Below are 23928 nucleotides of genomic sequence, written 5' to 3'. Positions count from 1 at the left end.
CCACTGACTACCGAATGAAATTTAGGGGTTTTATTACAAAGCCAAAAATAGTTGAACATACAGACACCTCAGCAAAAGATTTAGGAAATAAACCGGAACTAATACAAACATGATCCTACGCAAGAGCCTCATACGACTCAATATGATGGGCAGAGTTATTTCTAAGAGCATTAGGCAAATAATGACAGATCCAGCTTGAAGCTTTAACTGCATTCGTTCAAAGAAAGAAAAAAAGAAAGTTAGCTTGTCCCTACACTAGCACTAAATGACATCCCTACTTAGCATCATCCCCTGGCAAGAGAATAAGGTGTCAGCCATGAAGACTTCCTAAGAAGTACATTCACTTTCCATCCATGAGAAGGCTAAGCCACTGAGCTCGTTCTAAGATGCTCCTTCTATCCTCCTGCCTAGTTCCCTCTTAATCCTACATCAAACTTAATCTGACCTGGCTAACCAAAACTGTCCCAAGACTGACTCTCCTCCCTCGGGGCACTTTCCCTAATACAAAATCACAAAACAGTAGACACTCCTCAGTCACTCCCCTTGAGGCAGGTATTAGCTCGCGGATTTTTCCAGTCTGGCTCCATCTTCGTCCAAAAACCGTTGCTGTGTCCTTGGGTCCCAGGCACCTTCTCCGCCAAATGTTGCAACTTTGCATTCCGAGGCACTCCCTTCATTCTCACTCCTACTAGCCTAACTCCTAAACAATGGACTTTTGTACCAAACAAGCTACGTGGCCTTGCACCTGTAAAAGAAATGCATGAGAAACAACCTTGCTCACGCTCCAAGTTTCAATTCAAATTCAACTGCGAAAGGAGCCCTTTCCCAAGGAAACATTTCAGTCCTGCATCTTGAGTCATGCTAAGAAAAATACAGTTAGGCCTCTGCTGGCAATTTCATGTCTCAGGCCTTTTCACGTTTAAATGCACTTCTAACACAACATCAGAAGCAGGTTATTCAAAATCACTTTAAAAGCATTAATTCTCATTACATTTCTAAAGCAATGTTATTCTCATGTTAAATCTTATGCTGTTTCATTAATAAGCAAACCTACACGTGTAACTTTACTATGTCACGTTTAAACCTAATACAACACTTCACATATAAAGCAGTAACTCTTCGACATTTCTTTTTTTTTTGTTTCTTTTTATTGAAAGTTATAAACAAAACAAGGCAATAAAGTACAGTTTACAAAATACCAGTTCAAACGAGGGAGGAACAAAGCAGTACAGAATCATTTGCAATTGGCGATGGGAAGGGGGAGGAGGGGAGAAACAAGTCAATGCGACATTAAGATAATACTGCAGTGGGAACGTGAGGTGAGGGGGAAAATGGAGCATCAGCGTTAGTGGTCATGGGAGGAGTGCAGACGTCACCACAGTAACTGTTCCAGGGACCCCATATCTTATTCCATTTCCGGAGTCGCCCCCGGGCAATGTATACAGTTTTCTCCCGAAACATCGCCCAGTCCATGTTTTCCCTCCATGTTTCAACTGTAGGTGGTTTCTGGGACCCCCATAACTGTGCTATGTCTTTTAGCGATCATGTTTCCAAGGGTCACCCACTGAGTCTGTGCCGCATTGTGATCCGTTGGTTCCCACACATTCAACAAACAGCGCCTAGCCTCAGGCAAAAGAGCAACCCCCGTAACTTCCTCCATAGTTTTCTGCACCTCATTCCAGAAGACAGTCACAGCACGACACTCCCAGAGAATGTGGAGAAACGTCCCAACCAGCCCGCATCCCCGCTTACACAATCCATCCTCAGAGAATCCCATTCGAACCAGACGGGGGCCAGTAACATAGATCCTATGGAGTATCTTGGGCTGCACTAACCGGAGACGAGCCGGAATCGCGACCTCCTTGGGAGAGGAGACCGCCGACTGCCAGTCCTCGTCATCCAACTCTAGGCCATCCCGGGTCCATGAGTCCCGGAGCTGTAGCAGTAGGTCAGTCCTATTGTTTATTAGTTTTTTGTAAATCAAAGAGATAGTACTGTCCGGCACATGACCATCCAGCACCCCATCCTCGAGCGGGGACGATTCCGGGATCTTCGCACCTTCTGAGATATGGAATACCGGCTTTGGAATACTCAGGACACTGAAGAAAGTTCTTCCTTTGCTCCCAATGGAGGCAAAGCAGATGGCCATACAGGGCCTGATACAATCACGGCTGGACTCCAACAACGTCCTATATCTGGGTGCACCAGAGTACACCTTAAAGAGACTACAGCTGGTACAAAACTGTGCCGCGCGTACTCTGCTGCAGATTCCTCGTAGATTGTCAGTAAAGGCGGCTCTGACCAATCTTCACTGGCTCCCAGTGCGTAAGAGAGTTTTTTTTAAAGCAATGTGTATTGCCCACCATGCTTTCTGGGATTCGGGTCCTCCAATCACACGTGATCTAGTAAGCCAGTATCACCCAGGTAGAAATCTGCGCTCTAGTCAGGCCTTCATGGCAGCAGTCCCCAGAGTCAAAAGGTCTAGATCTGGTGGAAGGACGTACGCCTTCAACGCCGCCAAGATCTGGAACTCCCTCCCGTCTCACCTGAGATCCAACCCTGATCTCGTTTCCTTCCGTAAAACAATTAAAAACACACCTATTCAATTCCGTTTAATTTAACTCAGTTTTTTCCCTCTTTTTCTGGTTCTCAACCTCTTTATCCTTCACTGGTTCCTTTTTAGGCGCTTGGACGCCTCAGGGCAGCAATCGCGCTGTTATAAATTCACTTTCATTTCATTCATTTCATTTCATATTAGACTGCAAGGCATGGCGGATCTGAAGATATCGAAAGTATTCCCTATCATTTAATTGGAACTCTATCTTCAGCGCCTCAAATGATTTAATACTGTCCTTGACCCAGAGGTCACCCACCTTACTAATACCAATCAGATCCCACTTCTCAAAGCCCTTGGTCTTACACAGTTTGCCCAGTCTCTCAGATGCAAAAAGTGGGGTCACCAGAGTAATGCGATCTTTCCACCCCATTGCATTATTGGCATTATACCACAGACGCACAGCAATCCTCGTAGGTCCCGTCAGATCCCTACCAGCTGACCAAGAGTACAGTGCTCTATAATAATCACCCCCAGGCAACAACCACCTGTCCATAGTAAACGCGGGGTTAGATTTAGGACCACACATGCTATGATTAATAGCGCTGAGTTGAGACGCCCAGTAATACCGCTTAATGTCAGGGAGAGCGATACCCCCATCGTACCATGGGAGTGTTAGCTTAGCGAGCGCGATACGGGATCTACCGTCCCAAATCAACTTCCTCTGGAGACACTCCACTGCACAAAAATAGCTAGCCGGAACTATGTCAAGGGTGTTTTGGAGTGCATAGAGGAAACGTGGTAGAGATATCATTTTGAAGAGAGCTGCCCGGCCGAGCAGCGAAAGCGGGAGCTTACGCCACAACCCGCCACGTCCGATTTCAACCTATTTAACGGTGGGATCAAATTCTGCTCATACCGAGCCACAGGGTCTAGCGAAATATAAATTCCGAGATACCTAAACACCGAAAGCGTCACCTGGATGGGACAGGTACGCGGAAGAGGGGGGCCTCACCCGAGAGCATATATAAACAGGACTTGGTCCAATTTATGACAAGAACAGAATTCCTACCAAAGGAGGTCAGGACATCGAACAGCACTATCAGTGATTTCCGGGGCGACGTTAGATACAGTAGGATATCATCCGCTTAGAGCGAAATACGATCCTCGAAGTCAGGGGACCACCGAATACCCCTCATCGTCGGCTCCCATCTGATCCATGCAGCCAGGGGCTCGAGGGCCAGAGCAAACAGTAACGGTGACAAGGGACAACCCTGTCTCGTACCTCTCCCCAGACCGAACGGTTTAGAAACCCGCACGTTAACAACAATCTGCGCCAGGGGGTCCTCAAAGAGGAGCCGCACCCAGCCAATAAAACCTGGACCAAATCCGAACTTAGCGAGGGCAGCCCACAAATACGGCCATTCCACGGAATCAAACGCCATTGTGGCATCCAAGGAAGCCAAGATGGCCGGCTCACGTAACGTCGCCGTCCTCGCGAGAACACCATGCAACCGCCTAAGGTTCAGAGCCGTGTTCCTGTGCGGGATGAAACCGGATTGGTCTGGATGAATCAGCTCGCTAATCACAGTTATTAATTGGTTAGCCAATACTTTCGCAAGAATCTTAGGTTCAGCGTTTAAAAGAGATATCGGCCTATAGGAAGCACACTGATCCCTCGGTTTCCCTTCCTTGTGGATCACCACAATGGTAGCTAGACGCTGATCCCTGGGAAGGGAGCCTCTCTCGCGCGATTCCACAAACATATCCCGTATGTAGGGAGCCATCTTGTCGGGACGCAATTTATAAAGTTCAATAGGGAGACCATTGGGTCCCATAGCCTTCCCCGATCGCAAATAGAGAATAGCAAGAGCCATGTCATCCACAGTTATCGCCGACTCCATTTGTTCCCTATCTGCGTCAGACAGGCACGGCAACGCTATATCGCATAGTAACAAATGCAAATCCTCCTCCGGCCGCTCTGACACAGCGGAATAGACCGTCTGGAAGTGCTCCGCAAAGCATTGGATAATCACATCAGGGTCGGTCACCCGCTCACCATTCACTCTCTCAATCACCGGCACAACACGACTCGCCCTGTCTCTCTTATCCAGCCATGCTATTAATTTACCCGCCTTGTCTCCAACATCATACAAACGACCCTGTTGCTCTCTATTCATAATCTTAGCCGCATCCGTAACTAATGCCTTGTATTCCAGTTACTTAAGATGCAAAACATGCAGCTTCGCCCGGGTAATCCCCTGCTCGAGGTCACACTCCAGTTCCACAATCTCAGACTCAATCTTTACGACTTCTTCATTTCTTTGTTTTTTCACCCCCACAATCAAAGACAACACCTGACCTCTAATGACAGTCTTGAAAGCCTCCCAAAGCGACACAGCGGACGATACAGACCCCTCATTTTCCATAAAATACTGGTCAAGAGACTTAACCAGGGCAGAACGGGTTGTAGGATTCCGAAGATACCAGGGGTTGATCGGGGCCACCCGGCCCTCAACACCCGCATGTACCTCCATCTGAAGCCACACTGGGGAGTGGTCGGATACACCCCGCGCCAGATGTCTGACCTCGGTGACAGCGGGCATCAACACATAATCCATCCTGGAGAGGCTACCATGCGCTCCCGAATGGAAGGTGTATTGGTACCGGGCGGGATGTAACAGCCGCCAACAGTCCACCAAGCCTAGCGTGTCTATAAAGCCGTGGAGCCAGGTCTGGGCACTTGTAAGGTACCTAGGCGGATGACGATCCTCTCTACCAGAAACCACTGAATTAAAATCGCCACCAAAGTCCCCTCCGGGAGTGAAAGGATAATTCGCCCAAGGTCAGCAAAGGTAGTCGATTGCAAGCCCGGGGGAACATACACAGAAACCAAGGAAAGGGTACGACCCTTCCACCTACCAGTGATAGCGAGATATCGCCCTCTATCATCCAGAACCGTTGCATCAATCTCTAACAGGAGGGGATTCTTCATTAGGATGCCGACCCCCCTAGACCCAGAGGTAAACCCGGCATGGGCATCCAAACGATAACCCCTCCTATTCATGGCATGACAAGTGTTGCCTATCAAGTGTGTTTCTTGGAGGAGTATCACATCAGGGGAAAGACGTTTCAACAATTGCATCACCACCCCACGCTTTATCCTATTCCCCAGCCCATTCACATTCCAACTAATTAGTTTCAATCCCCTACCCCATCCCGAAAACGTAGATCGATCCATCCCTCTCAAGAACTCGGCACTTCCATCAGACGATAAAACAATACATTGCCTTGCAAAAAAAAACCCACCCCCCAACAAAAACCCGTTACAAACTCCCCCACCCTGCACCCCTGCATAAGCCTAAAAAGCCACCCCAACTTGCAGTGTGCCTGTCGCCCTTGCATCAAACTAAACTACAAACAGTGAAACAGAGGAGGAGAAGACCCACCAATAGCACCGCCACCCCCCAAATTGTCACTTTAGTACACTCAGCCAGTTTAGCGAATCACTGTCCGAGGCCAACCTGATCCAGAAATCGAAGGCCAAGCGCCTACTCCTGCTCCTCCGATCCGCCCTCCGCTCCTCCAGAATGTCCATCCTGGCCACGCTGATTAGGCAGATTGTCCAGCCAGTCCGCCACCACTTCAGGTCGATCAAAAAAGTATGTCCGCTCCTCGGATTCAATTAGCAATTTGGCCGGGAAGAGCATTGCGTACTTTAGGCCCATGTCTCTCAGTCTCCTTTTGATACCCATAAAACTTAGTCTCTGTTTCTGAACTGCTTGCGTGAAGTCCGGGTAGAAGCTCACAGTAGTATTTTCAAAATTTGTGGGCCCACCCATCCGCGAGGCATGCCGTATTGCATCTCGATCTCAGAAGTTAAAAATCCTAGCAATAATAGGCCGCGGTGGGGCCCCCGGCTTTGGTTTACCACCCGGAACTCTGAGGGCCCGCTCGACTGTAAAAAACGTACTCAGTCCTTTAGGTGCGAGATGGGAGACTATAAGATTTTCCACAAAGAGATCAGCCGCAGGATCCTCCGCTTTATCCGTTATTATGCCTAGCTCTTCCCTCAAAACCCTCCAGACGACGAGCAAAGAAATCATTGGAGGTTCGTAAATTGCGGACCTCGGTCTTCAAGTCGGTGACATCCCTCGTCAAGCTGGCAGTCTTGATGTCCAGAGATTTCACCTTCTCGTTTGTATTGGACAAGTCAGTTTGAATCAGGTTGACTTCCATAGCCACTGTGTCCAGCTTGAGAGCAAGGGTTTCCATTTGTTGTCCAAGGGAGGCTTTACTGCTATCAATGGCGGCCATAACGTCTTGCAAAGTTAGCTCCGTTGACGAGGGGGGAGTGCCCCTCGTGTCTTCCATCGATTTACCCGGTCCGCTGGGGAAACCCTTAGCTTGAGCGTACCGATCCATGTTGTTGGACTGGGTATATCCACCTCGTCGAGTTGTCTTAGCTTTCGACTTGTCTCCATCGATTTTGCTTGCCATTGCAAATAACCAGGTAGTAGAGACGGGTGTGTCGTGGTGAAATATGGCGACACCAGATCAGTAAGACAAAGGAGCAGTGGCAGTCAGAGGGGACAGGCAGGCTTTTTTCTGATACTGCAGTCAGAGAAGCCTTCTAACAAGCCACACATAGCCGTAGCCTCCAGCCCAGGGGGAAGTCATCTGATGAGATCACCAGAAATGAAAGTGAAAGTCAATCGGACCACCAGTCCGTCTCCCCTGAGGCCGATGTTGATCAATTACAGCTCGGGTATTATGCCAACTCGAGCCCCGGGCATCGCTCCAGAGCAGTCCGCGACCCTCAGAGCACCGTAACCTCGGTTTCCGGAGTCCGATTCAAAATCCGATTACAGGTTCCGCCTCACCCGTGGTTCGTCTCTACAAAGTCGTCAATGAAGAACAGGATATATTACAGGATAGATGCGGGAGGTAGCGAGGTTCTCGGGAGCACTGTGCTCACGCAGCCATCTTGGTTGCGCCCGAAGCTTATCCCCCCTCTTCGACATTTCTTAAAGCATATTTTCAGTTAAAGCACTACATTAGTCTTTGATTATTATAAGCACACAACTATTTATTACACTGATCTTGGCCTAGTACTGAATTTTTAATGTCACACGTTAATACAGTCCTCTAAATATGCGGGTGCTGACTACTTGGGATTATGGTGCACCTCTACAATTTTCAGAATAACATGGCCCTCTATCAGGACATAGACTGGAAGTCACCAGAGAGTCGAAAGAGCACTTAAAAGAATATTTCTTAATGAGTGTTTTTCTCAATAGCATGGCTAACCTAAAAATGGTGTGGTGAACTAGACCAATAGGGACTTATTTAGAGTTTGGCTGATGTACAGGAACTGCCACAGATAGGCAGGTTTTCTACCCTCCACCATGATTTACTGGCAGTGGTGGTCGAAAAGGGGGGGGGGCGTTGCTGGTGAACAAATCCAGCATTTGCCACCCCGTGCGGCCGGAAGTAAGATCCCAGGGCGCACCGCAACTTGCCCCCCCCCACTTGCCCCACCTTGCTATGCCCCATGTTTACCGGGCATATAATGAGAATGTAAAGCATTGACGATGAACCTCCTTCATGAAACTGCTGTCTTTGCCACACTTTCACTCTGCTTGTTTGGTTGAAAATTGGCTGATTGCAAAATGCCTGTCCTGCTTCTGCATAGTTGGGGAATGTAGTCCGTCAGTTGGATTCTCGGCAGACAATGCTCCATAGCAGCAATGGAGGTGCACACTATAAGTATCTAAACCCCCTCCACTCCCACACAATTATATTTCTGAATAATGACCCCAGAATATCGTGATACAAGAATACTGAGGACAGGACAGAATACCAAGGGACAAAATAACAAGTAAGTGCATGCAGTGAAGCCTAGATATACTATTCCTAACTCCACATCTACGTACCTTGAAGAAAGTCTACCACATATGTGGAGTCAGGAATAGAAAATCTATACGTATCTATATTGTTTTCGAAATTGTGTCCTTGATGTTGTGTCTGATCGATATTTTGGGTTCAATATTCTGGGTACACATGCTCCAGACCATAATCAATAAAAGTAGGATGCGCCTACTGCTGCAAAACCTGGACATGCATCTTTAACTAGTATGCTACCCACTTGCAGTTACCCTGCATATACAAAGGTATTTTTACATACAGTATCCATCACTAGAACCTGTAGCATTTTTAAATGTACAGAAAACATAAAAGTGGAACAGAAAAACTTACAAACAGTTACCTTAAAGGTGATGGTTCTAAACAACCGAACCATGAGTAAAATACACAAATAAATATGTTACTTTCACCCTTAAACATGTCAATCTCACTGAGGGGTTGATTACGATGTTGTCTGGAAGGGCATCCGCGAGCCTTTCAGAGTCGGGCCTTCCGACCGGCTCATATTTGGATTCTGCTTACCCAAACGACGCATTATGTTGCCCAAAACCCATTTCTTACCAACCCACTAGGTTTCTCAGAATCCGACTTGATTTTCCTATTGAAAAGCCTCAGGAAACGCAGAATGGAGTCGTTCAGAGGCATTTCTCAGTCCGAATCTAAATGCCCCTGTCTGATGCGTGCTTCCTATGCGCTAAATCGGTCGGACCAACCAACACCTCAGAGCAGTCGGAAGGGGAGTATTTCTGCTCCCAAACGCATCACAACTCAATTCCTGTGACCAAGACTGCGCAGCTATATATATTACATATTTGGAGTTTGTAGAGCGTGCAGCTACCTCCAGTTGTGGTGCACCGGCGCTAAGGCAGTCGAGAGACACAGGGCACAAGTAGGCTTAGTGACGGTTGAATAGCCAGGTTTTTGGAGCTCGTATAAAGGTGGGTTCAGGTTCGGTCACACGGAGAGGGAGCGTGTGGTAAGTTGTTCACTTTGTTTTATCTCATGTATTGTTATCCATGAACTTCTTTCATGTGCGTGACAGGTGTGAGGTAATGTAGAACCTTATTATGACATTATGGTGTAATGGTGATTGTTTAAATTGGGCAGAAGCAGTTGGAGTCCGCTGAAGCTGGATGTCTTTTCTTCATGCACCAGTGTTTCATTTTATGGCACTAAATAAAAACCCATATTTGTATACATTTTGACTCCCTCGCTTCATTACAAAGCGGCATTGTGTTCCACAGTTTAGTGGTCCTAACTGCATAAGCTCTGCCACCTACCCTCGCCTTGCGAAAGCAGGAGGTAGTGAGGAGCTGCAGGTGGTTAGATCTCAGGACCTGGTCATGCTGGTGGTGTTGGAGTCTAGCTCTCAAGTAGGCCGGGCCTCGGCTCCTGGTTGCTCCGTAGGCCAGGTGAGTGCTTTGAATTCTATTCTCCTATGTCGGGTAGCCAGTGGAGGTTTCTTAGGTGGGGTGTCGATATAGTGTTGGTAAGGCACCTTGCAAATCAGTCTGACCGCAGCATTCTGTACCATTTGCAGTCTGCGGATCAGATATGCAGAGAGACCCAAGTATAGACTGTTGGCATAGTCCAGATAGGATGTAATACAGGCATGAACCACCGTCCTCCTGCAGTTCATCGGGACGAAGTGGAGAAATTTCCGCAGGATACAGAGTTTCCAGAGGCAAGAGGAAGAGACTTGCCCAATCAGGGACTTGCAAGAAAGGGCATTATCAAATCTGAAACTCAAGTTTCTCACAGAGTTTACAGGCTCAGGAGGGGTTGTTCAATTCCTGCGGCCACCAGAGCCTAAAGGGTGGAGTGGCCTGTTGATTGAAGAATAGCACCTCGTTTTTTTCCGAGGTTAGTTTTAGACAGTTTTGGGTCATCCAGGTCGAGATGTGACTTAGGCAGATTCTGAAATTAATAAAAGCAGCCTCTGAATGTTCTTTAAAAGAAAACAGAAGTTGGGTATCGTCTACTTAGGAGATCACCTCCACTCCCAGGGATTCAATCAGAGCTGCAAGCCTGGCGAGATAGGAATTGAATAGGAAAGGGCTCAATGCCGCACCCTGGGGGACCCCACAAGCAAGGGGCATCTGGGAAGAGACAAAGGGACGTAGGAAAACTTGTTGTGTCCAGTACTCCAGGAAGGACCGGATCCAGGCAAGGGCCGTACCCTAAACTCCCAGAATTTTGAGTCTCTCTAGGAGAATCAGATACACCCGATTGCGCATGTCATCCCCCTATCCTACATCCACGATGAATACTACAACCCCAACCAACGCAGTCATCGCAGACGGTAAGTTAGACACCTCCCCCTACAAAACAATGTAACTACTTCGCGAAAGACAATACAAGAGAAAGCAGGGACGTAACTACAGTTAACTTTGGGGTGGGGGAATACTACCAGCAATGTGGAGGCAATTGTAGGGGGGCTAATACTTCCAGCAATTTAGCCCCAAAGGGGCCCTGGGGGCTAATACTCCCAGCAATGTTGAGCCAGAATTGGGGGTGGGGGGCTAACACTCTCAGAAATGGTGAGCTAAATTTTTGGTGGGGCAAACACTCCCAACAATGTAGAGCCTATTTGGGGGCTTGGGGGGCTAACACTCTCAGCAATGTGGACCTAGATTTGGGGTGTGGGAGGCTAACACTCCCAGCAATGTAGAGCCAATTTGGGGTGTGGGGGGCTAATACTCCCTGCTATTTAAAGCCTATTTGAGGTGTGCGGGCTAACACTCCCAGCAATGTGGAGCAGAATTTGGGGTATGGGGGGGCTAACATTCCCAGCAATGTAGAGACAAATTGTGTGCGTGCGTCAATAACTCCGGGTGCTGTACAAGCTGCAGATAACTGTAAAAGAAATAGCCTAAGGTTAATTGGCAGGAAATGCACTCATACACTGTAGGAGCAAAAGTAATTGGAAACTTTAAGGAATGGGCAGAGTGGAGTTGCTGGTGCTCTAGGGACTGTTGAAAAACCAATAAAACCTTATCATCTAGTAAATGGTCCCTTAAAAACCAGTGAAATACTCATGCGCTGATGCTCAAAGGCGACTGACCAGCCGCCCACAGCTGTTCAAGAACTGTCTGTGTGTGTTAGGATGCTGTGTGACACTGGCCTGACACACACGACGGCGGGGGCTGAAGCCGATAGAGTCCTATGAGCGTTGTGTTCTATCAGAAAGTGTTCTGTATAGCCTTGGATTGGCAATGTGAGCAATTGACCATTGGTTGACGAGCCGGTAAACCAAAGTCACCTGAGGCCCATGGTTTTGTGGCCTTTGTAAACCACACCAAGAGACTGACTTCAAGTTCAAGTTCAAAAGTACTTTATTCGGTTCATCAATGAAAAACCATAAACGTATATTACATCAAAATTAGTGCCATGGTTAAATACAAACAAACTTATAAAAGTTAACAATCCATATATACAAGTTAACAATCCATATATACAAGTTAACAATCCATAAGAGACTGACTTACTTCACCAGGGCCCACCAATGACATGTGGTGCCAGTATGTTGTCCACTCCCCAGCTGTGCTGTAAATTTAATCTGGGGGACAACCTTGGGGAATACTCACCTTGGCACCCTGCCTTACGGGCCTTGCCAGAAGCAGTGCTATCTCCCCCACCTGCCCACCACTTTTAGGTCATGGCAGGTGCGGGGAGGATGCGTTGTACATAGGGGCTTTGCATGGGAGCAAGTTTCATTTGGCCATTCCAAACTACCCCCTCACCCCCTTGATCAGCAGCATCGTGCTTTTTGAAACCTCCCTTGCCAGGTCAAAGCACAGAGGCTAGAATGAAAGAGATGATACAGAATGTGTGCCAATTACTTTCAGAGCCCTAGCACCATTGTGACCCCAATCCAACAATGGTTCCATAGCCTGTTGTGTCTGTCAAATGAGGAAATGTCATCATCATGTAGGTACAGTCGGACCACTAAATACTGGGAGAAACACACGTTGGAACAGGAATGCCCATAGCCACATATATGTATGTATCAGAAGGTCACTCTGAGTATCTCTTGACCAGACAAAGGGGTGCTGATGGCTGCACATGCTGCCAGATCAAGTTCAGGTAGATTCAATCCAGTTAAGAAAAAGGAAACGCCTATGATGCGCTCAGGGTAGGGGTGACTGTATAGGCCACAACAATACTCTTTGAATGATTCATGGATGGTTGCCTGACTACTGTGCATCTGTGGCAGGTGATCCATACTCAGCAACATCTGCTGGGTTGTTGTGAAGCAACAGAGGAGGCAAGACACAAGTTGCACTGACGTATCCCACTTTGTGTTCAACACAGCTTGTCATGTTGCAAAATTAAAGCAACCCAGTTGCTCAATCAGATTTGTGTGGTGTGTTTGAGCAACTGCCAGCATGGCTAACATCACGGCCTGCAACTGAACTTCAGTCTATTGATGACGTAGTGATGTCTCTCTCTAGAGAAAAGCCCTGAGGATATTGGTCCAGACAACATACAAGTCCCATGCCCCAGCCACACAGTAATGATGTCAGTGATTCCCACACCAACAACCTTGAAATTGTTGGTCCCAGTCATCATTGAAATATTTTGAGACAAAATCCACCAGGAATTAGAAAAATGCATGGGCCAACAACAATGTCGGATACCGTCATCATGTGTGGACTGGGAGGGCTGCACACAACACCCAATCTGTATGTGTCTATGGTCATCTTCTGAGAATGTCATTCACACCAATTCGATAAAAAAGGGGATGATGGACAGAGCGTTGAGCAAATCACTCACCCCCAGTCAAATGATCTGGGTTGAATCCATCACCATTCTTTAGCTCACTCAGCCACCCCAGTTCAGACATGGCCATATGCAAATCAGTCTGACCCTGTGCATCATGGGAACAGTCCAGCCCGAATTGCCAAGCCATGTCTTTCCTGGACCGGAAACAAGCATCCTGGGACCCGTTTCGGATTCATAACCCTCATCAGCCAGGCTATCTTGAATCAAGTGGCCAAGTGAGCAAGGGACTCACGTCTGAGCACACCCTGTCAACTTAGCATCTAGATCCTCAGGCTGTAGTGTGTGCTGCTAACATATAATTCCATTCTGAATGTTGTGCACTGCAGAGTAGTAGGAGTACTCTTGAGTCTCAGGACGTAGGATCCACTGACAGTGTTGGAGTGACCAGTGCACAGAAGATTGTGTAAGCTGAGCTGCCAGCACTGGAGAGGATGCCGGGGGGTGGGGGTGGGGTGAGTTGCGGGGGGGGGGGGACTTAACCTCTCAAACACAATTGACATAGCCATCCTAATGCCAGGGGATATGGGTACACCGTGTAAGGATGAGGGCTATGTGCAGAATGAAGCTTGCTTTGTCCACATTTGGTAATGCACTGCATCCTGATGTTTTAAAACATCAAGGAGTCCTCTACAAAGTCATATTGCCCTCAGGCACTGGGGCACTTTTCAATTAGGTAAACGGGACCTTGTATGGACCCACACAAGGGCTACCCTTGCCAAACCAGATTAGAGGAGGAAAAAGATATTGACAATGCAACCACAAATGGAACCGGGTGTAATGTTCCGGTATCTCATGTGTGTTTTGTGACAGTGCACTGTTTTTTCATCAGCACAACCAGAGATATCATCACAATTTGTCCATCTCCCTTGGTGTCCCCATACGTCTGTCATTCTAAGTCAGAATGCCATTGTTACCCATGTGTGTGCAGTGTACTAGGATGTGTTTATGTGTATAATTATGTTTTTGAGATTTTTATTGCGCACAAATACCCGAGGGTGTCTCGGCGCATATCGGACTGCCTGGGACGGATAGCTACCAGATGAATCATTGATTGAATAACCAGGTTTTCAAGAGTTTACGGAAGATGATAAGAGTGGGACTGGTTTTGATGGACAAAGGAAGAGAGTTCCACAGCCTGGGGGTGGCTACTAAGAAACGTCTGTCTCCCCAGCTGATGGTTATGGTACGTGGGACAGAGAGGAGGTGGGAACCAGCCGAGCGGAGTGCTCTTTGAGGAGCATAGATCCGAAAAGCCTCTTTAAGAAATCTGGGTCCTGAGTCATGGATGGCCTTGTAAGCAATGCAAAGTGCCTTAAACTTTATCCGACTCTTGACTCTTAGCCAATGCAGGTGACGTAAGGTCAGAGAGGTTGGGCGGCGGCTAGGGATGCCAAGCAGAATTCTGGCCGCTGCATTTTGCACCGATTGTAATTTGGATAAGATCTGTTGCGTGCCAAGGAAGAGAGCGTTGCCATAATCCATTTTAGAGAAAACAAGAGTGGTGATCAAGGTTTTCCCTGCCCCTGGAGGGAGATATGGCAACAGCTTTTTGATCTTCCTTAGCATATAGAAAGATGATGAGACCACCGCATTCACATGGTGTTTGAACAGCAGCTTCTCATCGAACATTATACCGAGGTTTCTGACCTTGGCAACCGGAGTGGGGGGTGGTCCCATTTCACTGGGCCACCAGATGGAGGGCCATTCCGGAGAAAGGTTGCCAAAGGTCATGACCTCGGTTTTGTCAGAATTTAACTTCAAGCAGTTGCTTGACATCCATGAGCTAATGGTCATCATCCCTTCCTGAAATCTAGCGGCCACAGCTGGTCCATCCTTGTGTATTGCAAAATCCAGTTGGGTGTCATCCGCATAGGTGGTTAAGCGGAGACCCTGTGCTTTGATAACTCTCGCCAAATCCGCCACATATATATTAAATAATGTGGGGCTTAGCGAGGAGCCCTGGGGCACTCCACACGGAAAAGTGAAGATGGGCAAGTAAAAAGTGCCCAGTTTCACTGCCTGAGTGCGATTAGCCAGAAACGAGGCAATGAGGTCCCTGGCAAGATGGGTCACCCCCAGGGATGTGACATGGTCGATCAGGATGGAATGATCGACCATGTCAAAGGCAGCGGATAGATCTAGGAGTGCAAGGACCACTGCCCCACCCTGGTCCATTATGGTCCTGATCTCGTCCGAGGCTTTTATCAAAGCCATCTCTGTGCCATGGCCCTTCCAGAAGCCGAACTGGGTATCATCTAGAAGTTGGTGGCAATCGATGAAACCCGACAGCTGTTTGTTCGTAATAGCTTCAAATATTTTGGCCGGGAATGGAAGGCAGGCGATAGGTCTATAATTAGCTGAGTTTGCGGGGTCCAGGGAAGGCTTTTTTAACAAGGGCTTGATGACCGCTTTTTTCCAAATTTCAGGATATATGCCTTTCAGGAAGATGGAGTTGCATAGGTCCGTGAGCGGAGAAGTAATAACCTCAGTTAGAGCACTCAGTATAGAAGGGGGACAGGGATCTGATGGAGACCCAGATTTAATGGAGGTGATTAGCTTGCTAATCTGGTCTGTCGTGACCATGTGGAAGTTAGGAAAGGTGGGAGTGAGTGCGGAGGACTGAGGGAAAAGGTCAGTGTGGTCCGAACCTATAGGGGAGGAAAAAGATGAATAGATATTCATGACCTTGGTGAAGAAGAAAGTTGCCACGGCGTTACAGAGGTCTTGGGATGGTTCAATGGGAGGCCCAAGCGGAGGATTGGAGAGGGAATCGACGACTTGAAAAAGCTTTCTAGCAGAGTTCTGGGCAGACTCAATCTGAGCAAGAAAAAAAGCACTTTTGTGCTTAATTATGGCTTTCTTATATAACGCTAGTGCATCTTTATAAGTTTGCTTATCCGAGATTCTGTAGTACTTGCGCCAGCGCCTTTCTAAATTCCTGCAATACTGGCGTTGTAGCCGAAGGTCCTCTGTGAACCATTGGGCAGATGGCCTGGCCCGGTTGGAAATAATGGTTTTAGCTGGGGCTACTTCATTAATGGCATCCAGAATCCAATCCTGATATCTATTGGACAGTAGCGTAGGATGCAGAGATGGATCATAAGAGGATTCAGCCAAAATATTGGACAAAAGAGGATAGTCTATGTTTTTCCAGACTCTGGTAGTAATGGGAGTGCGAGAAGTGTATTGCGGGGGATTGGGGTTATGAGCCAGGATAGTAAAGATAACTGCCGAATGGTCTGACCATACTACAGGAAGAACTGTAGTCAGTGAGATGTTAGGGTTGTTGGTGAACAAGCCATCAAGCGTATGGCCTGCATGATGAGTGGGGGCTACCACCAACTGCTGTAATCCTACTGCGAGTAGGTCGGAAATCAGTTGGGTGGTGTCTTTGTCCCCTACGACTTCCAAATGAAAGTTGAAGTCCCCCAAAATGGTATAGTCAGAATGGCCCAAGGAAAGTTCCGTAAATTCATCAAGAGTCAACAGGAAGCTGATATGTGGACCAGGGAGGCGGTATATAAGAATTCCCTTAAAGACTTGATTATGGTTAAGTGTAATGGAGAAAGTACAGGCTTCGCAATTCAGTCGGTGAATGGATTCGATTTTGGATTGAAAAATCCCTTTATGAATAATGGCTAAGCCACCACCTTTCCCAGTAGTTCTGTCCTGTCTTACCACACAGTAACCCTCCGGTGTGGCTGCACAGAAATCCGGGCCGGAGGCAGCATCTCCCCAAGATTCAGTTATGAACAAGATGTCCAGCTCCTGACTCCCGATATATTCTCTAATTTCTAAGCTATGTTCGGGAGGGAGCGGGCGTTGATAAGCGCCGAGCGAAAATCTTGCTTAGGTGTGGGGCAGATGCTAAGAGCAGAAGGTGTAGGACATGGGAGAGTATAATTACAGCCAGGAAATGGGGCAGGGGCGGACACAAGGCAACTAGGGGGTGGCAAAATCCAGCAGCGCGAGTTAGTGGTGGGTATATTGAGTTCCCGTAACTGAGAAGAGGAATAGCAGATGGGAGTACTGTGGGTATCAATGAGCACAGGGCCAGGGGGGGTGGCCCTGGTCCCGGTCCAGGCCCGGACGCCTCCGGCGCGCCATCGGCGCGCCCGCTGCGCCCGCCCACTGCGCGGACGAGATTAGGGATTCATTTTATCGTGTCCAGGCCCCCAATCGGCCGAACACTAGAGCGCTGTCCTTGCCCTCAACTAAGATGGCGGCCGCTGTAAGTGCCGATAGGGATCGAGTGCGGAGGCCTGGAGAGCCCTAAATCGGCTCCCTGAGGCCCCGGTGGTCCCTACAAGAAAGCTCCCGCAGGTAAAGCAATGCGGCGTGTGTGGGGATGCGTTTCTGGAGTAGTCTGATCCCAGGTGGCCCAACAACACACATCCTTGACTTTTGACTTGGGGGGCTATAGCTCTCTAAGTAATGGACTGCCAACCGAAGTTTCTGCATAATGACATTTAAATATGAGCAATCACCGCCTCCATCCCAGGCCAGTATCCATGGGGAAGAATAATCAATCAACATCTACCTACAAAGGGTAACTCACCACTCATGCCCACACAAAACTCAGACAAAACAAGGCTAGGTGGAGGTAAATTTTCCTGTGATGCCAATTGGTTTTGTATATGCCATGCCAGTGTACTCTAAGCGACCATTCCAAATATCAATCATGAACATTCAGTGGCAGACAGCAAGCTGTAGCAAACACATACTACCTCCTCATATTTCATCTGGCAGCTGTTTTGCCTACTTACATACACATAATCTACATATATGTACATTTCAACATTGCCTCTTGCCCTGCCTAATCTCTACTTGTGCATCTGTGATCCCTCTTACATCCACCTTAAAGTGTATGCTCATCTCTCTAAACTATCCTACATACACAGGCATGTCATAAGCCCTTCTGATGCAGCTCTCTGGAAAGGCATGTCTGCCCTACAAGCTCCTGCCTTGTACGTGAACTCTTCCAACCCGAATCTCACAATCTCACACCGGCGCTGTCTATCCTTCACCCACATTGTGAGAAGTTATCCTGGCATATGATGTCCACTAGTTCTAGTGGGCACCTTGCACCAGTCTAATTGACCCTTATTGATGGTGGTTGTAAAGTCAACCTTATAGAAAGCTATCCTAGTGGTAGCATGGACCAGCAGTCAATAGGCTAAGACTTCAGAGAGCATGTGAAGCAAGCTGTTTTACCAATTATAATCCCTTGAATACCAAATGAAAGGACACCACACAAGGTAAATATAAAATATCTATGTATTTATTCTAAACACAACCCCTCTGCACTCTTTATGAGGTCAGAGGTAAAAGCACAATACACGTTACTCAATTAGCATTCGATAAGTTGCACAAATACAGTTATGCCCTAGGGGTCTCACAAACCATATACTAAAAAGTGGTATAAGAACCACGTCTGGAATAGAAAGTAGGCCTAGGGAATTGCTGGGGCTCCTCTAAACAACCAAAGGTTAGGAAGTAGGAGGCCCACGGGAGACGCGTTCAGTGTCTATACACAGCCGCGAGTTATATATGATTGGTGGTAGGCCGTTGGGCCCAGGTGCTCCATCCTTCCGGCTTTTCGAGATTCTATTCACAAGCTGTTTGTTTGAGAAGGGGAGTGAGTTACGATCCTTGGAGTTTGGGGAACTGCCGGGCGCATTGGTACACTAATGTGTCTTCTTTGATTTCGCCAACTTTCATGTTGAAGTGGCGCTGTAGATACTTTACCCAAATATCCTCCGTTATGTGCAAATTATTCCCGGAGCTGTTGGGTTCTCTAAGCTGTTGACTGTCTGCCAAAACCTGGCGCTGTTGTTATTTTTTGCGTCCTATAGCAGTTTTGTCCATGTTGTGTCGGCATTTTCCTTTTTTGCAAGCCATATGATTTTGTTTCTGCGTGCCTTTAGCCTCCTTAGTTCAGACTGTATGTTGTCAACTGGGCCATGTAGGCGGAGACTACGCAGTGCACTATTAGTTTTGCTCTTTATTTGCCATAATTCAGCGTTCTGGGGTCTTGAAAGATAAATTATTTGGTTGCTTGCCAGCTTGCATGGTGCCTCCCATTCATTTTTTGCCTTTGCTTTTTCTTTTGTTGGCTCATTTTTGGACTTAGTTGAGTCGAAGCTTTTGATGAAGTTCTCCCAAGCTGTTAAACTGTTCACACTCAGCTGTTTGCTTTCCTCCCATCTGTTTTTTCGATAGGGCCAGAAGTTATCTGGATCACTCGTGTTGCATTTAATTAGTCGGTGGTTTGATGTGACCTCTAAATTTAAATTCTCAATTGGGTGAGTAGTTTCCCTTCCATGGGCGTTGAGTATGAACTCTTGAGGTTGGTGGTCACTGTGATCCAGTGTTCCAATCCTAAAACCTTTTATTGAGCTAAAAAGCGATAGAGAAGTAAAAGTGTAGTCTATCGCAGTGTTTATGAGGGCATTGTGAAAAGTTGCAGCTTGTGGGCGGTCGTCCGCAAATCGGCCATTTAATGCTACCAGAGACAGGTTCTCCAGTTCGTTCAAAAGGTCTCTCGAGATCTTGGATTGCGCGCCCCACCTGCACTCGTCCTGGCGTGGGATCCCCCATGCTACATGTCGGTCTGCTGCCCGCCTGTCTGAGTCAGCACCCACTGTGAGGCACATATTGAAGTCACCTGAAACAATGTAGTTTGGAGATGCCTCTTCAGTGACTAGCTTGGTTAGTTCGGCTACCAGACGTTTTGCGCCTATTTTTTTATTATGGGGTGTATGTAGGTATTAACAAGTATTAACTGTTGTTTGTTTCTAGGGCCTGATATTTCTATCTGTATTGTCTTTATTCCATTTGTTGGAGTGTTTTTACTTGTTAGATCCTTCATGGACGTTATAGTTTTGATTGAGGCATAAGTCTTAAGTCTTGAGGCCACCTTTCAAAAGACCAAATTTCGAACTTCTGGTTCCCGGGAGATGGTATGATTTGAAACCTTGTAGATGAAAATTATCTTCCAGCCATGTTTCTTGTAGGAGGATGAAATTGAACTGTTCGAGTTACATCAATAAGACTTTGTCAAAGGTTTTAGCACCAAGACCATTTATGTTCCAGGAGCAGAATTTTACATTTAAAGTATTTTTTGCCTTTTCTGCCCTCTGTCATTGATTCTCAGGTCTGCAATTTATGGTTTTTGCTATCCATGACCAGTCTTTTGGTATGTGCTTTCCTCTTTTATCCCGTGGATTCTGGGTAGTTGCTCCGCTGTTCTTCATGGCCTCAATGGAGGTACTGTGTGCCCCTTTAAACACAGAGTTAGTGGGTCCAAAGTTATCCTTATTGCTTGGCCTGCTGTAATTGGGCCCTTGATGATGTCGGAGTAGGGGTTCTAGGTACCCGACTGCGTGGTGAATCTGTAGTCAGATCCACCAATCTTCTAATTGGTGCTCCTCTTTAAGAATTATCTCCGCTATCTCCCGATTTCCCAGGTTGGTTTCCTTGCTTCATGCTCTGACAGGTGTTTGAACGTTTCAAATTCAACAGATTTCAGGTCTTGTGAACCGATCCCGGCCAGGGTGCTGATGGCGGTTAATATTGTGAGAATATTTCCTCTGTTGAGGATGTCGCCCAGTTCTTTAGATTTATATTCTGGGATGAACAGAATTGACTGGGGGATTACCCGTCGGGAATTGTTTGGGGGAGTTGCACTGCGCAGGTCCTTTTCCCTTCACCCTGTGGTTAGGGGTGACTGTTTTTCAATCCCCACTCTATCTGCTGTTTCAGTACTTGGCCCTTTTTTCCTCCGCCCTGTGGCGGAGCAGCTAAGTCTGACTGGGCCCGTTTTCTTTGCTATTTCGGCTTTTGGTTTGAGGTCTACTGTTACTATTTGCTTGATGGAAACTTTTACAGCAGCTGTTGTCGCAGAGGTGAATCCCCTTGTAGTTGTTGGTGCCGGGTTGTTTTCTGACCGTTCAGTTATGTTAATTTTTTCTGGGAGTTTGTGTTCCCTTAAGTGTGCATTTCCTGCATCTTCTGACCCTGTTGAGCACGGTGCAATGGGGGCGCTCGCCTCAGACTGTGGCAATGATGGCTCCCTGCTTGCTCTTTGTTCTGGCTGGTGTCCACTCAAAGCTTTTGTAGATACTTGAAAGAAGGCTTTGATAGTTGGATTTTCATTCCTCCCTTTCCTCTTCTGTTTCCGGCGTTGTTGGATGACTGCCATTTGTTTGGTGACACTTCCCCTTCGACTGATTGTCTTATCTGCTTGTTGCAGTTGCTGTATCTCTGCTCAGCCCTTGGTTGTTCTGGATCATCCTTGTTGCTTGTAGAGACGAAGCCCGAGTGTATGCTCTCATTGTCCCTATCATGGATTCCTGGTTCCACTTGTTGTTCCGGGTCAATGGCCGCTTCTTCTCCTGGCCATAGTTCGGTTCTGGCCACAACTGAGGACGAGAATGGAGCATTTTTGTTCTTGTCGATTATGGGCTGCTCTTTATGAACCTGGGCGAGCAGTGCCTTATCATTTTTTTAAGTCTCCTATGTGTTTGTTATTATTGGATTTTGATTTACCTGTGTTCGTTGTGTTGGCTGTGTTAGTATTTTTTAGGTTCATTAAGAGGTCACCCAGCACTGCAGGTAATGTTGCAAGTTTAACGATGATTAAATGGCAAGTACAACTCGGAGGAATTATTGTTGTTTCGGTATGAGCTCTTTTGATAAAGTTGTTCAGTTCCGACAACTTACTATTGATGATTGTAACATGCAGGGCTAGACAGTTAAGAAGGGTTAGATGTATATCCATCTTGTCCGAGTGGTATTCCATGGCTTTTGTTGTAAGTTGCATTGTATTTAGGAGAGATGCCCACATTTTATTCTCTGCAATTGGCGTTTCCTCTGTCGACTCCCTTGTTGCTCTTCCTGATACTTGGGCGGCTGTGTCGCCTTTAACCTCAGAGAAATATGTGGTGACCAGATTTTCCTATTCTTCGTTTGTCAGAGAGGACGTGTTACTGACTACACCAGCTGGTGTCTCTTCTTGTTCACCCCGGCCTTCCCTATACTGCTGCCTCATGTAGTGAACGCCGGTACTGACTGTAGTCCGATGAATGCTGGAGTTAACGGCTTGAGCTTGATAATGGTATTATTGTCGGTGTTAATATCGATGTTGATGGTTCATGATGCCTTTCCCTGGACCCCGATGTCCTTTGGAGTCTTATTGGGTCTTTCGTTTGTGTAAAGAAGGGCGCTGGCATCCGGACTTAGTTGCAGGTTCTTAACTTCTGCTGTTTTGGTTGGAAAGTTGTCTGAGATGGTAATACTAGTTGAAGTTATCTCAGGAGCGACTGAGTGAGCTTGTAAATCTGCAGATCTTACGGGTGCTGCGCCTGTGTAAGTTGTTGTGCACTGGCGGGACAGTGTTTTAATGTCTGGCTCCAGTGGAATTATTGATGGTGTTTTTTGATCCTCTGGGGGGGGAGGAACTAGACAAAATTTCTATGGGCTTAGTTTTTTCTTTGTTCTGTTTCCCGGTAAGTTTATTACTGCTTTTATCATTTTGCGGGGCATCCCATTCTGTCCCTTGTGCCCACTCTTGATCTCTTATATCATTTTTTTCATAGTTGGTTTTTGTACTAGGTGGTACCTCACCCCTGCTTTCTGGTGTAGTACCCTTTCTTAGTAGTGTTTCCATTTCCATTTCCTTTTCCATTTCTGGGTGCAATGGGGAAGGGAGGCCCAGCTGATTGCTGATAATGAGATTTAACACTGCCCCAGCATCTTCTATAAAAGAGAATTTTGAGTATATTTTGGGCTGAAGATATTTTGTTTTTACTGATTAGCTGGGGTGCTCGTTTATTTATTTATTTATTTATTTATAAAGTTACATCCTCTATATCCACCAGTGTGTCAGAGGCCTTGTAGATTTTTGTCGCTTCTGAGCCCGACATTATTGATGTTGTATCCTGAATTATGGTTGGTTCTTTTAAAACAGTTCTTTTCCTTTTCCTGTTATTAATGACTTTTGTAACAGACCACCTTTCTTTACCAGATCTCATGTTTGTCTTTTGTCTGTTTTGTCGTGATAAATAAGATGGATGTATTTTGAGTTTGAATCAGATTTTATTTGTAGATTTTTTGATGTATCTGTTGTTATTGTTGTATTTGTTATGTTGATTGTTGTTTGGATTGATTATTGGTGTGTTAGTTTGTTTGTTTGTACTGTTTATACTGTTTTATAACGAAGAACCTGTTAGGGTGACCCCGAGAGCAGTACTCTAGCAGATTTCTATGGTTGGCACTCCCGACGGAATGTTCGCCCCCTGGCCGGCGCCACTAACTATAGGGTTGATGCTGCAGCTATGACACAGGGTCCTCCTTTGTAATGGCAATGGAGGTAAATGGTGGATAAATAATACATTTGAGGTGGAGAGGGCAGCCTCTAGGCACTGATCTCTAGCTTTTTAGCATTCCCCAATGAATGCCTTTGAAGCCATAGGACCTGTGTTCTGGGAGCTGTGTTAGAGGTGAGAGCTGAAACGAAGGTAGAAAGCCTAACTCCTGGGCTGCCCCCCCCGGAGCCTCTCTCCTCACTTTCGCACAGAGCCACCACTTGTTTCAGCTCCTGTTGCAGCTCTCACCTTTGGCCGGACTCTCTCTCAGCTGGTCTCCGTTCTCTCATCTGGTTG

This window comes from Lissotriton vulgaris, chromosome 6, assembly GCF_964263255.1.
Source record: "Lissotriton vulgaris chromosome 6, aLisVul1.2, whole genome shotgun sequence".
Taxonomy (NCBI): domain Eukaryota; kingdom Metazoa; phylum Chordata; class Amphibia; order Caudata; family Salamandridae; genus Lissotriton; species Lissotriton vulgaris.
The sequence above is the reverse complement of the archived record's forward strand: the minus strand, read 5'-3'. Positions refer to the sequence as shown.